Source organism: Megascapheus bottae, chromosome 1, assembly GCF_031878675.1.
Source record: "Megascapheus bottae isolate mThoBot1 chromosome 1, mThoBot2.hap1, whole genome shotgun sequence".
In the NCBI taxonomy this organism is placed as follows: Eukaryota; Metazoa; Chordata; class Mammalia; order Rodentia; family Geomyidae; genus Megascapheus; species Megascapheus bottae.
The window spans coordinates 8,666,049-8,678,219 of NC_143509.1; the positions used below are offsets into that span (position 1 = coordinate 8,666,049).

Consider the following 12,171-nt stretch of genomic DNA (forward strand, 5'->3'; position numbering starts at 1 on the left):
TGTAAGGCCATACCTACTGTTCTGAAAGTGTTGAGATTTTATTTGGATTCTTGTATGTGTTTATTCTGTTTCTGCTAAGTAAAAAATCAAGTCATTTTGTCTTGCCAAATGGCGGACACTGACACCTGTTAACCCAGCTACACAGGAGACTGGGATCTGAGGACTGGGGTTTAAAGCCAGCACAGGCAAAAGTCTATGAGGGTCTTATCTTTGAATAGCTCCCTGATATGGGGATTGTGTAGATGTGTCTCAAATAGCAGAGGAATAACCCTGATCAAAAATGCTCACAAACAGCACCGGACACTGAATTCAGTCCCAGGGCTGTAGAAGAGGAAGAGGAAGAGGAAGAAGCAGCAGCAGAAGTAGCAACAGAAGCAGAAGCAGAAGTACAAGAGGAGCAGGAGGAGGAGGAGGAAAAAGGAGGCAGAGGAGGAAGAAGAAGTTTTTTGTTTTAGGAGGAAGATTTAATATAGAAGGGGATAACTTAAGGGGATGCTGTGTAACCTCGGACTGTGATAAGTGGTTTCTATGCTCAATTAGAAATGACCAGAAGAATTTGTATAACAACTTGCCAAATGGGAATATTAAAGAAAATTCACACTGACAAGAATGTTGTTTTTCTGAAGTATAGCAAGTAAATTACTTTCAAAAACAGATGTCCACATATAGACAGACAAAGCCATAGGGGCTTTGCAGGGTATACTTGAATTCATATATATTTTCTAGATGGATACATACATATATATATATAGACTCAGTATATACATATACTGAGTACTATAATGAAGGAAAAGAATCAATGATGCTGATATTCAGCCTATTAGTCTTTCCTCTTGCAGTAGTCTACTTTGTTCTGTGCTTCACAATCCATCAAGACAGTAGACCACTCTGCCTGGTAGTCTCCCCAGGGCCCCCATCACATCCTGGTTTCTCAGGCTGTAGATGAAGGGGTTCAGCATGGGAGTGACCACTGTGTACATCACCGAGGCCACCTTGCTTCTGTGGGCAGAGGAGGACACTGCAGAGCTGAGGTACACCCCAAGTCCTGTCCCGTAGAACAAGGAGACCACGCAGAGGTGAGAGCCACAGCTGGAGAAGGCTTTGTGCTTGCTAGCCGTGTTGGGAAGCTTCATTAAAGAGGAGAGGATCTGAGAGTAAGAGAAGAATATTCCTAAGGCAGCAAACAAACAAAACAACACAAAAGCCAGGTACACACAGATGTCATTGATGAGGGTGTCAGAGATGGCCACTTTGAGAATTTGAGCTAGTTCACAAAAGAAATGCGAGATGGTGGTTTCCAGGGAGAAGGTTAATTTCCTCATCAGTAGAACATGGAGCAGTGAGATGCAGAAAATGAGAAGCCAGGACACCAGAACCAGGAGGCCACAGAAGTGAGGGTTCATGATAACTGGGTAGTACAGTGGGTGACAGATGGCCACAAAGCGATCATAAGCCATCACAGTCAATAGAAAATTATCCATTCCACCAAAAATCATGAAGAAATACACCTGAGTGAGGCACTCCGGGTAGGAGATGTCTTTCCTCTGGGTCTGGATGTTCACCAGCATCTTGGGGATGGTAGTAGTAGTGAAACAGATGTCCACAAAGGACAGGTTGGAGAGGAAGAAGTACATGGGGGTGTGGAGGTGGGGGTCAGAGATGACAGCCAGGATGATGAGCAGATTTCCAAGCACAGTAATCAGGTACATGGACAGTAAGAGCCCAAAGAGGATGGGCTAGGTTTGAGGGTCATCTGAGAGGCCCAGCAGGAGGAATGGTGATTCCCCTGTGTGGTTTTGTGCTGTCATATCCCTGGCTGTTTTCCTTGGGACAAGTAAGGAAAAGTTCAATCAATGCCCACTGCCAGCTCAGGTTGTCATGCCCTTCCCCTGCCAGATGCCTTTTTTGTTTCCTAGGTTGACCTGCACAGCCAAGATTGGCTCCACTCCCTTTCATACTGTAATATGTGGGTAAATATCTCTGTCTTGTATTCACTGACTGTGAGATTTTGTGTTTTGCTAGTCCTGAGGCTTGAACTCAAGGCCTGGGCACTGTCCTTGGCTTTGTCAAATTTAGAGTACTATTAAGTGAGCCACAGAAGCACTTTCACTTTTTTCTATGTGTGTGGTACTGAGGATTCAACCTCGGGTGTTCGTGAATGCTAGGCAAGCACTCTATCAGTAGGCCATGCTGCAGTCCCTATGAAATGTATTTTTCTAAACCTTCTTCTTCCCTACTTGTACAATGGGGCTGCAATTCAATGATCAGTTTTTGAGTAAAAGACCATTTCATTCATGTCACCACAACTCCCCCAACTCCAACCCCTCCCTCAGTTCACTCAGTTCCAGCTTCACATTTGTACACTGAATATTAGGAATGATTTTGCCCACCTTTCTTCTCTCCATTTCTCTGTCCACCTTTTCCACTGCCTTCACCTTTCAGGAAGCGCTTTCAACGCTCAGGTACAATGAACTCTTTTACCTATTTTCCTGGTGGAGGGAATGTTCACCATGTAATAGGACTGAGTTGTCCTCCCGTTGTGTGCAGGCCATGGAGCGAGCATCTATCATAGGAATGGGAGCATATGTGGGGAACATCTCAGTACATGGAGTTCCCGGATGTCATTCAGCCTCATTGCCTGGAGTCCAGGCAGTGTTCCTGGACTGAACTGTTCTCAACACAACACATCTGTTACCTGTGTGGATGGAATACAGCATGGCTGGTCAACATGGCTGTGGATGCCTCCCGACAGAATTACTTCTAGGTGATTTCTTCCAAAATAGGAGAGAGGGTAAAAAAGAGACTACCAGCTGCACAGAAATGAGGACAAAGGAACACAACATCATTAAAATAAACTACGCTATGCTTAGCACATTTAATTCATGCCTGTAATCCTAGCTACTCAGGAAGTGGAGAGCTAAGGTTTAGGGTTGTAGGTCAGTCTGGGTAAGAAAAGTCTGTCAGAGTCTTATGTCCTTTTTGTAGCACTAAAAGGATGACAGTGGATCTCGTAGTAGCCTTGAGTAAGTATTCTCACACACACACCATCCATCACTTGCATGGGATTTCATGCTCTGGAGCAGGAACATATTGTGTGGAAATCAGCAGAATTAATGGATCATGCAATAGTAAACTGGATGAAGATTATTCATATGCTGAAGGCTCTGAAAGAGCAGTTTGTCTGGAATATTTACAAAGAAATCTTAAGGTTTGAACACTAGTGTTTGTCTTCTCCAGAACAATTACAAGTGTCAACATCTTTTATGCTCATGCAGTGGAAGCTGTGTAAATCACAATGACAGCATTCGGGAGGAAAATCTTCTTGGAAATGGAAATCATTTGTGCTGGGGGGAGGAAAGATGGAGTAGGAAAGGAAGTCACAGGCCTTTTAGGCTGAGACAACGAATGAAATCAGCCCCGCTGTCCTGTGGATGAAAGGAGAACAGAAACAGACATATAATGGAATAGTATTCAGCCTTTAAGAACAATGGATTCCATCCTGTGGAGGAAAATGACTGGAAGCAAAATAATCCAGGTTCAGAAAGACAAATGGTACATGTGTTCTCTTCTTCACAGTATTGTATCTTTGTATCTATTTGTCTGCCTACTCAGCTAGCTATCTTCTTACCCACCTTCCAACCCACTGTATGTCTATTATTTATGCATGTATGTGTCTGTCTATCATGTACATACCAGGTTACTGTGATATCTCAGTTTCTGTGTATGTGTGTACTGTTATCTATTTATGTATGCCTGTGTATATCTGTTTTGAGAATTATAGCTCTGTAATAGAGTGTAAAGTTTGGAATTGAAATTCCTCCAGCGCTGTTCTTTCTGCTAAGAAGTGTTTTTGCTATACGGGGGTCTTTTATTATTCCATATGAAATTTTGGATTGCCTCTTCTATTTCTTTAAAGAATGCCATTGGGATATTGATGAGTATTGCATTGAATTTGTAGATAGCCCTTGACAAGATTGTCATTTTCAGAATGTTGATTCTTCCAATCCAGGAGCATAGGAGGTTTTTCCATTTCCTTAGTTCTGCTTTAATTTCCTTTTTTAGGGTTTTAAAGTTTTCATCAAAAGCAGACCAGAAGATCAGTGGAACAGAATAGAAAACCCAGAAATAGAACCACATACCCATAGGCAACTTGTATTTGACAAAGGAGCCAAAGATGTACAATGGAACAAACACAGTCTATTCAATTATTGGTGCTGGCAAAACTGGGCAGCCACATGAAGAAAACTAAAAATTAACACTAGCCTTTCGCCATGCACAAGCATTAACTCAAAGTGGATCAAAGACCTCAACGTCAGACCAGAAACTGTGAAATTGCTACATGATAATGTAGGAGAGACACTGGAACTCATAGGCACAGGCAACAGATTTCTGAACAGAATCCCAGGGTGACAACAGATTGGAGAGAGACTCGATAAATGGGACTACCTAAAAGTAAAATTTTCTGTACAGATAAAAACATAGTTGCAAAAGTAGAGAGACAGCCATTCAACTTGGAAAAGATATTCACCAACAACACATCTGACAAATGCTTAATATCCAGTACCTACAGGGAACTGAAGAAACTAATCCCCCCAAGAACCCAATAAACCATTCACTAAATGGGCAAGGGAACTAAAGAGAGACCTATCAGAAGAAGAGATTAAAATGGCAGACAAAAAATGTAAGAAAATGTTCATCATCTATGGTCATAAAGGAAATGCAAATAAAAACAACCCTATGATACCACCTTACTCCAACAAGAATGGCCAAGATTTTGAATTCAGACAATGACAGTTGCTGGCGGGGTTGTGGAGAGAAAGGAACACTACTGCACTGCTGGTGGGATTGTAAATTAGTTCATCCACACTGGAAAGCAGTGTGGAGGTTACTTAAAGAACGAAAATAGACCTTCCCTATGATCCTGCCATACCACTTCTGGGCATCTATCCTGAACAGCATGACCCAGGATATTACAAAGACACCTGCTCAGCTATGTTCATCTCTGCACTATTCACAATAGCCAGGAGATGAAAACAACCCAGATGCCCTACTGCAGATGAATGGATACAGAAAATGTGGTATATATACACAATGGAATTCTACATAGCCAACAGGGAAGATAAAATAATGGCATTCGCAGGGAAGTGGATGAATCTAGAGAGAATCATGCTGGGTGAGACAAGTCAAGACCTAAGGAACAAAAGGTGCATGGTATCCTTAATATGTGGTTATTAAATCCAAAGTGTACAAGAGAGAGGACTCAATAACTGCATACCCAAAGCAATGGACCTGGTAATGGAAATACAAACATAACTATATAGACAAAAAAAACCTATGACTCGATAATTAATGTTTTATTTCATAAACTGATATGTTTCTATGACATACAAACCGTTAGCCTAATTTGGATTAAGTTGTAAAGACTAAGTCCCAGACAATGTAATTAGAGATTTCCTCCTTGAACATTGTTTGTTAAAATTGTCATTTAAAATATGATGTAAACATAAGCCATATAATGTATCATTGTTGTTATTAAGGTACTATGTTATCTCTCATCACTTCTACTGTCCCTTGGTTATCTCATATTGTTACACTATCTCACTTTGTTATCTGATATATTGGATATATTTGTATTTGGTTATTTGAAATTGGATAGGGAACGGGGGAAAACAAGATGAGGGGTGGGGGAGGGGGGAAGGGAAATGGGGACCATGACGTGTGAAAGGGTTTCAATGTGTGGGAATTAAGGCAGCATTTATCTGGCAAATATTACAATATCAATATGTTTTTTAAAAAAAGGTCCTTTACATTCTAAGTTAAGGTAATTCCTACTTACTTTATTTTCTTTGAGGCTATTGTGAAAGGAGTTGCTTTCCTGATTATTATTTTTTATTGTAATTAGTAAAAGGGTTACATGATATTTGCCAGATAGAAGGTGCATTAATTCACATACATTGACACCCTTTCACATGTCTTGGTACCCATTTCCCTCCCCCCCACACCCCCTACCATCTTGGTTTTCCCCCTTTCCCTACAAATTTCAAACATCCAAATACAAATAAATTCACTATATCAGATAACAAAGTGAGATACTATCCCAATGTGAGATAACCAAGGGCCAGCAAAAGAGATGAGAGACAACATACTACATTAAGGACAACAATCATTCATTATATGGCTTTTGTTTCAATATCCTGGAGGTTCTTTCAATTAGCTTCACATTATATGGCCTTATGTATCAACATTTTGCTCTATTGCAGATCTCTGCTAGTAGAGCCCAAGGTTTCTACTGATTATGACAAATGAGGGAAACCATTGAGCCTAAGTTCCTTTGAGTCTGGCTTACTTCACTTAATATGATTTTTTCTAAGTCTTTCCATTCCCTAACAAATGGAGCGATGTCATTCTTTCTGACAGCTGCATAGAATTCCATTGTGTACAAATACCACAACTTGTTGATCCACTCATCAACTGGGGACATCTAGGTTCGTTCCATATCTTTACTATGGTGAATAGTGCTGCAATGAACATTGTTGTGCTAGTGGATTTAGTATGTCCTTGTTTCTGGATGGTTGGGTAAATGCCAAGTAGTGGAATTGCTGGGTCATAGGGGAGTTTATGTTTAGCCTTTTGAGGCACTGCCACACTGCTTTCCATAGTGGTTGAAAGAGTTTGCACTCCCACAAACAGTGTAGTAGTGATCCCTCCTGGCCACATCCTCTCCAGCACCTGTTGTTATTCGTTTTCCAGATCCTGGACATTTTAACTGGAGTGAGGTGGAATCTTAGAGTTGTTTTGACTTGCATTTCTTTTATGACCAGAGATGTTGAGCATTTCTTCATGTGTCTATAAGCCATTTCTGTTTCTTCTTCAGAGAAGACTCTCTTTAAGTCTTTGGCCCATTTTTTAATGGGATGGTTGTTACTTTGGAGGCTACTTTTGGAGGGATTCAATTTTTTGAGTTGTTGATATATTTTAGATATGAGGCCTTTGTCTGTTGTTTGGTTGGTGAAGATCTTCTCCCACTCTGTAGGCTTCCTGATTACTTTACTAGCTATGTCCTTTGCCATACAAAAGCTCTGCAGCTTAATGCAGTCCCACTTATCCAGCCTTTGTCTGATTTGTTGTGATTCTAGGTCCTTATTAAGAAAGTTATGACCTGTGCCAAGGAGGCCTAGTGTATCTCCTATTCCTTCCTGTAAATTTTCAGTGTGTCAGCTTTTACCTCCAGGTCTTTGATCCATTTGGAGTTAATTCTAGTGCAATGTGACAAAGAAGGATCCAACTAGAGTTTTCTGCAGGTGTTTAACCAGTTCTGCCAGCACAACTTGTTGAAGAGGCTGTCTTTCTTCCATTCTATTTTTTTGGCTCCCTTGTCAAAGATTAGGGGGCCATAGGTCTGTGGTTTAATATCTGGGTCCTCAGTTCTATTCCATTGGTTTTCAGCCCTGTTCCTGTGCCAGTACCAAGCTGTTTTGAGAATTATAGCTCTGTAATAGAGTCTAAAGTTTGGAATTGAAATTCCTCCAGCGCTGTTTTTTCTCCTAAGAAGTGTTTTTGCTATACGGGGTATTTATTATTCCATATGAAATTTCGGATTGCCCCTTCTATTTCTTTAAAGAATGACATTGGGATATTGATGGGTATTGCATTGAATTTGTAGATAGCTCTTGGCAAGATTGTCATTTTCACAATGTTGATTCTTCCAATCCTGCAGCATGGGAGGGTTTTCCATTTCCTTAGTTCTGCTTTAATTTCCTTTTTTCGGGTTTTAAAGTTTTCGTTAATAAGGTCCTTTACATTCTTAGTTAAGCTAATTCCTAGGTACTTTATTTTGTTTGAGGCTATTGTGAAAGGAGTTTCTTTCCTGATTATTGCCTCATTCCTCTCACTGTTGGCGTAAAGGAAGGCAGTTGATTTTTGAGAGTTGATTTTATAGCCTGCTACTCTTCCAAAGCTTTGAATCAGCTCAAGGAGCTTGGGAGTAGAGTATAGGATTCTTTAAATACAGAATCATGTCATCTGCAAAGAGGGATAGTTTTATTTCCTCTTTCCCTACTTGGATCCCTTTATGCTTGCATCTTGCCTTATTGCATTGGCTAGGAATTCTAGTACTATAATAAAGAGAAGTGGAGAGAGTGCTGTCCTGATTATTGCCTCGTTCCTCTCACTATTGGCTTAAAGGAATGCAGTTGATTTTTGAGGGTTAATTTTATAGCCTGCTACCCTTCCAAAGTTTTGAATCAGCTAAAGGAGCTTGGGAGTAGTCTATAGGATTTTTAAATACAGAATCATGTCATCTGCAAAGAGGGATCGTTTTCCTTCCTCTTTCCCTACTTGGTTCCCCTTTATGCTTGCTTCTTGCCTTACTGCACTGGCTAGGCATTCTAATACTATGTTAAAGAGGAGTGGAGAGAGTGGGCAGCATTGTCTCGTTCCTGATTTTAGAGGAAATGGCTTTAGATTTTCACCATTAAGTGTAATACTAGCAATGGGTTTGTCATACACAGCCTTTATTATATTGAGGAATGTTCCATGGATTCCTAGTTTCTCCAGATCTTTGAACATAAAGGGGTGTTGGATCTTGTAAAATGCCTTTTCTGCATCTATTGAGACAATCATGTGATTTTTGTCTTGCTCCTGTTGATGTGTTGAATTATATTAATTGATTTGCTATGTTGAACGAAATTTGCGTCCCCGTGATGAATCAAGTTTGATCATAGTGTATAATTTTTTGATGAGTTGTGGTAGACGGTTAGCCAGTATTTTGTTGAGAAGTTTTGCTTCGATGTTCATCAAAGAAATAGGTCTATAGTTCTCTTTCTTTGATGAATCTCTGTCTGGTTTGGGGATGAGGGTTATACTGGTTTCATAGAATGAGTTTGGTAAAAATCTTCATTTTCAATTTCATTGAAGAGCTTGAGGGGTATGAGTGTGAGCTCTGCTTTGAAGGCGTTATAGAATTCAGCTGTGAATCCAACTGGCCCTGGGCTTTTCTTAGGTGGAAGTTCTCTAATTGCCATTTCTATTTCAGAGCTTGAAATAGGCCTGTTGAGTTGGCTTAGTTCTTTTTGGTTCAGTGTGGGTATATTAATATTGGCTAGGAATTTATCCATTTCTTCTAGATTCTCAAATTTGTTGGCATAAAGGTTTAAGAAGTATTCCCTCATGATATTCTGGATCTTGGTAATTTCTGTCGTGATATTACCATTTTCATCTGCGATTTTGTTTATTCAGATATGCTCTCTTATTTTTTTGTAAGATTTGCAAAGGGTTTGTCAATTTTGTTAATTCTTTCAAGAACCAACTCCTTGTTTTGTTGATTCTTTCTAGTTTTTTTGGATTCCAAATCATTTAATTCTGCTTTGATTTTAATAATTTGCTTTCTTCTACTGGGATTAGGGTTGGTTTGTTGCTCTTTTTCCTGGAGCTTAAGGTGGGACATTAACTTGTTGGTTTGCGATTTTTCCAACTTGTTGTTGTAGGCACTCAGTGCTATATATTTTCCTCTGAGTACTGCCTTTGCTGTGTCCCAAAGGAGTTGGTATTTTGTGTGCTCTTTATTGTTAAATTTCATGAACTATTTGATTTCTGTTCTGATCTCTTCGATACCCCATTGGTGATTCCACAATGTGTTGTTCAGTCTCTGTGAGGTACAGGGTCTTCGTTGGTGGAGATGTGTTCAGTTCCAATTTGATGCCTTTGTGGTCTGAGAGTGTGCATGGAATAATTTCAGTGTTTCTAAATCTGTCCAGGTTTGTTTTATGGCCTAAGATGTGGTCTATTTTGGAAAATGTTCCATGTGCTGCTGAGAAAAACGTATATTGTGTTGTTGCTGGGTGGAATATTCTGCAGATGTCTGTTAGATCTATTTGGTCTATATAGTTGTTCAGTTCTAAGGTTTCTCTGTTGAGTTTTTGCCTTGTTGATCTGTCCATAGGTGAGAGTGATGTGTTAAAGTCACCGACAATCACTGTGTTTCGATCTATGTATGGTTTCAGTGTAAGTAAAGTTTGCTTGATGAAGTTGGAGTTCCAGGATTGGGTGTGTAAATATTTAGGATCATTCTGTCTTCCTGGAGGAAAGATCTCTTTAGTAGTATGTAGTAACTTTCTTTGTCTTTTCTTACTAATTTTAGTTTGAAGTCTATTTTATCTGATATGAGGATGGCAACTCCAGCCTGTTTATGGGGGCCGTTAGCTTGATAGAGTTTATTCCAAACTCTCACTTTCAAAAGATTATTGTTTTTTTGGTTAAGATATGTCTCTTGAAGACAGCAGAACGATGGGTCTTGCTTTTTGATCCAAATAGACAGTCTATGCTGTTTAATTGGAGAGTTATATCCATTGATATTGAGAGTTAGACTTGAGAGATATTTATTAGTTCCTACCATTTTTAAAAGCTTTTATTAGGGCCTCTGTCTTGACAGTTCTTGTGGTCCTTAGATGGTATGGTGTTTAGGTGCCATTTCTTTCCCTATATTGCATTTATTTTGGTTTTCTATGTATAGAACGTCTTTGATAATTCTCTGTAGTGTTGGTTTTTTGCTACATATTGTTGCAGCTTTTCCCTGGAATGGAATGTTTTTATCGTTCCCTCAGTTATGAATGAGAGCTTAGCTGGGTACAGTATTCTTGGTTGGTAGTTATTTGACTAAAGGGCATGACATATATGCTTCCAGTCACTTCTTGCTTGCATGGTCTCTGCTGAGAAATCTGGGGTTATTCTTTTTGGTTTTCCTTTATAGGTTATTGATCCCTTTTTCCTGGCTCCATTTAGGATCCTTTCTTTGGTTTCTATTGATCCAGTTGGGATTACAATGTGGCGGTGGGATATTCTTTTCTGGTCAGGTCTGTTTGGGGTTCTAAAAGCTTCTTGTATCTGGATGGGCTTGCCCTTCTGGATATTTGGGAAATTCTCTGAGATGATTCCCTGAAGTATGTTTCCAATACCATTGACCTCTTCCTCCAGACCCTCCTCAATACCAATTAGCCTTAAATTAGGCTTTCTAATTGTATCTTGGTCCTCTTGAAGTGCTCTCTCATATTTCCTAGATTTGGATTGACTCATTTTCTGTTCTTTCTCTATAATAATTAAATTATTTTCAGCCTCTGAAATTCTCTCCTCTGCATTGTCTAACCTGCTATCAAAGTTATCTACTTTATTTTTCATCTCCCTTGCTTCTAATTGCTCATTTTTGATGCGTTGCATCTCTTCTTTTAGATCATGTATGGATTTCCTTAGCTCCTTGATTTCCATTTGAGTGGTTAGCTCAGGAGCTTCATTTCTTTGAACATTTGCTGGAGTTCTGTCACCTTTTTATTTGTGGATTCTATGAATTCATCCATCTTTCTTTGAAAAACCTTTATTATGGTCTCTTTTATGGCTTCTTCTTTTTCACTTATCACCTTGTTTATGATTTCCTCTTGTTCAGCTATGGCTTCCTCCCTTACCTCTTTCTTTATGTTTTCACATTTTTCATTAATGATGTTTATCAATTGCATTTGTACAGCACTTGGAAGACTCTCCTCTAGGTTTGCCAGTGAGTGTTCCATTGGCTCTTTACATTGGGTGAGGGGGGTGGGGGATGTTGTATCTTGATTTGCCATTTTTCTTGAGTTTCTTGTTCTGCCCTTTGAAAATAGGAGCAGGATTAATACTAAACACGATTATAGTTTTTCAGATATAACCAACCTAGACCTCTGTAGCTGGCACACTCTAGATATTCCCAAGTTTTGATTGGTGTTATCACTCTTTCTTTTTGTGCAGTTACCGACTAGTCTAATAATCCACTGATAAGCGATTTATACCCAAAAGAATAAGCCTCTCAATCTAAACTCTATTGTCTTTAAGTCCCTCTGAGCCTAGAGAATAATTAAACACCTAGATATACAGTGTTGCTCAACAGCCATCAAGTGTACATCCATGTAGTATAAGGGTTGAAATAAGAGCACAGGTCCAGAGATAGAAAAATAGAATGAGAGAGGTCAGGGGGTAAGTAGGTAGCGTAATTGAGTACAAGTTTGGAAAGTATTAGAATAAAACTTATGTGTTGCTGCACGACTAGCTCTTAGCCCAACCAGTGGCCTCACAGTGGACCATGGGATGGATCTGCGAGCTTCCGTCTGAGTGCGTTTGGCTGACGTTTTCTTGTGCTGCTTCCAGGGGCCG

At 39.7% G+C, this 12,171-nt stretch overlaps 1 pseudogene; it reads right to left on the reverse strand.

The window, feature by feature from the left end:
• Window positions 1-860: 860 nt before the first annotated feature.
• LOC150068303 (olfactory receptor 7D4-like) lies at window positions 861-1,808 on the reverse strand (annotated as a pseudogene).
• Between the last annotated feature and the right edge of the window lie 10,363 nt (window positions 1,809-12,171).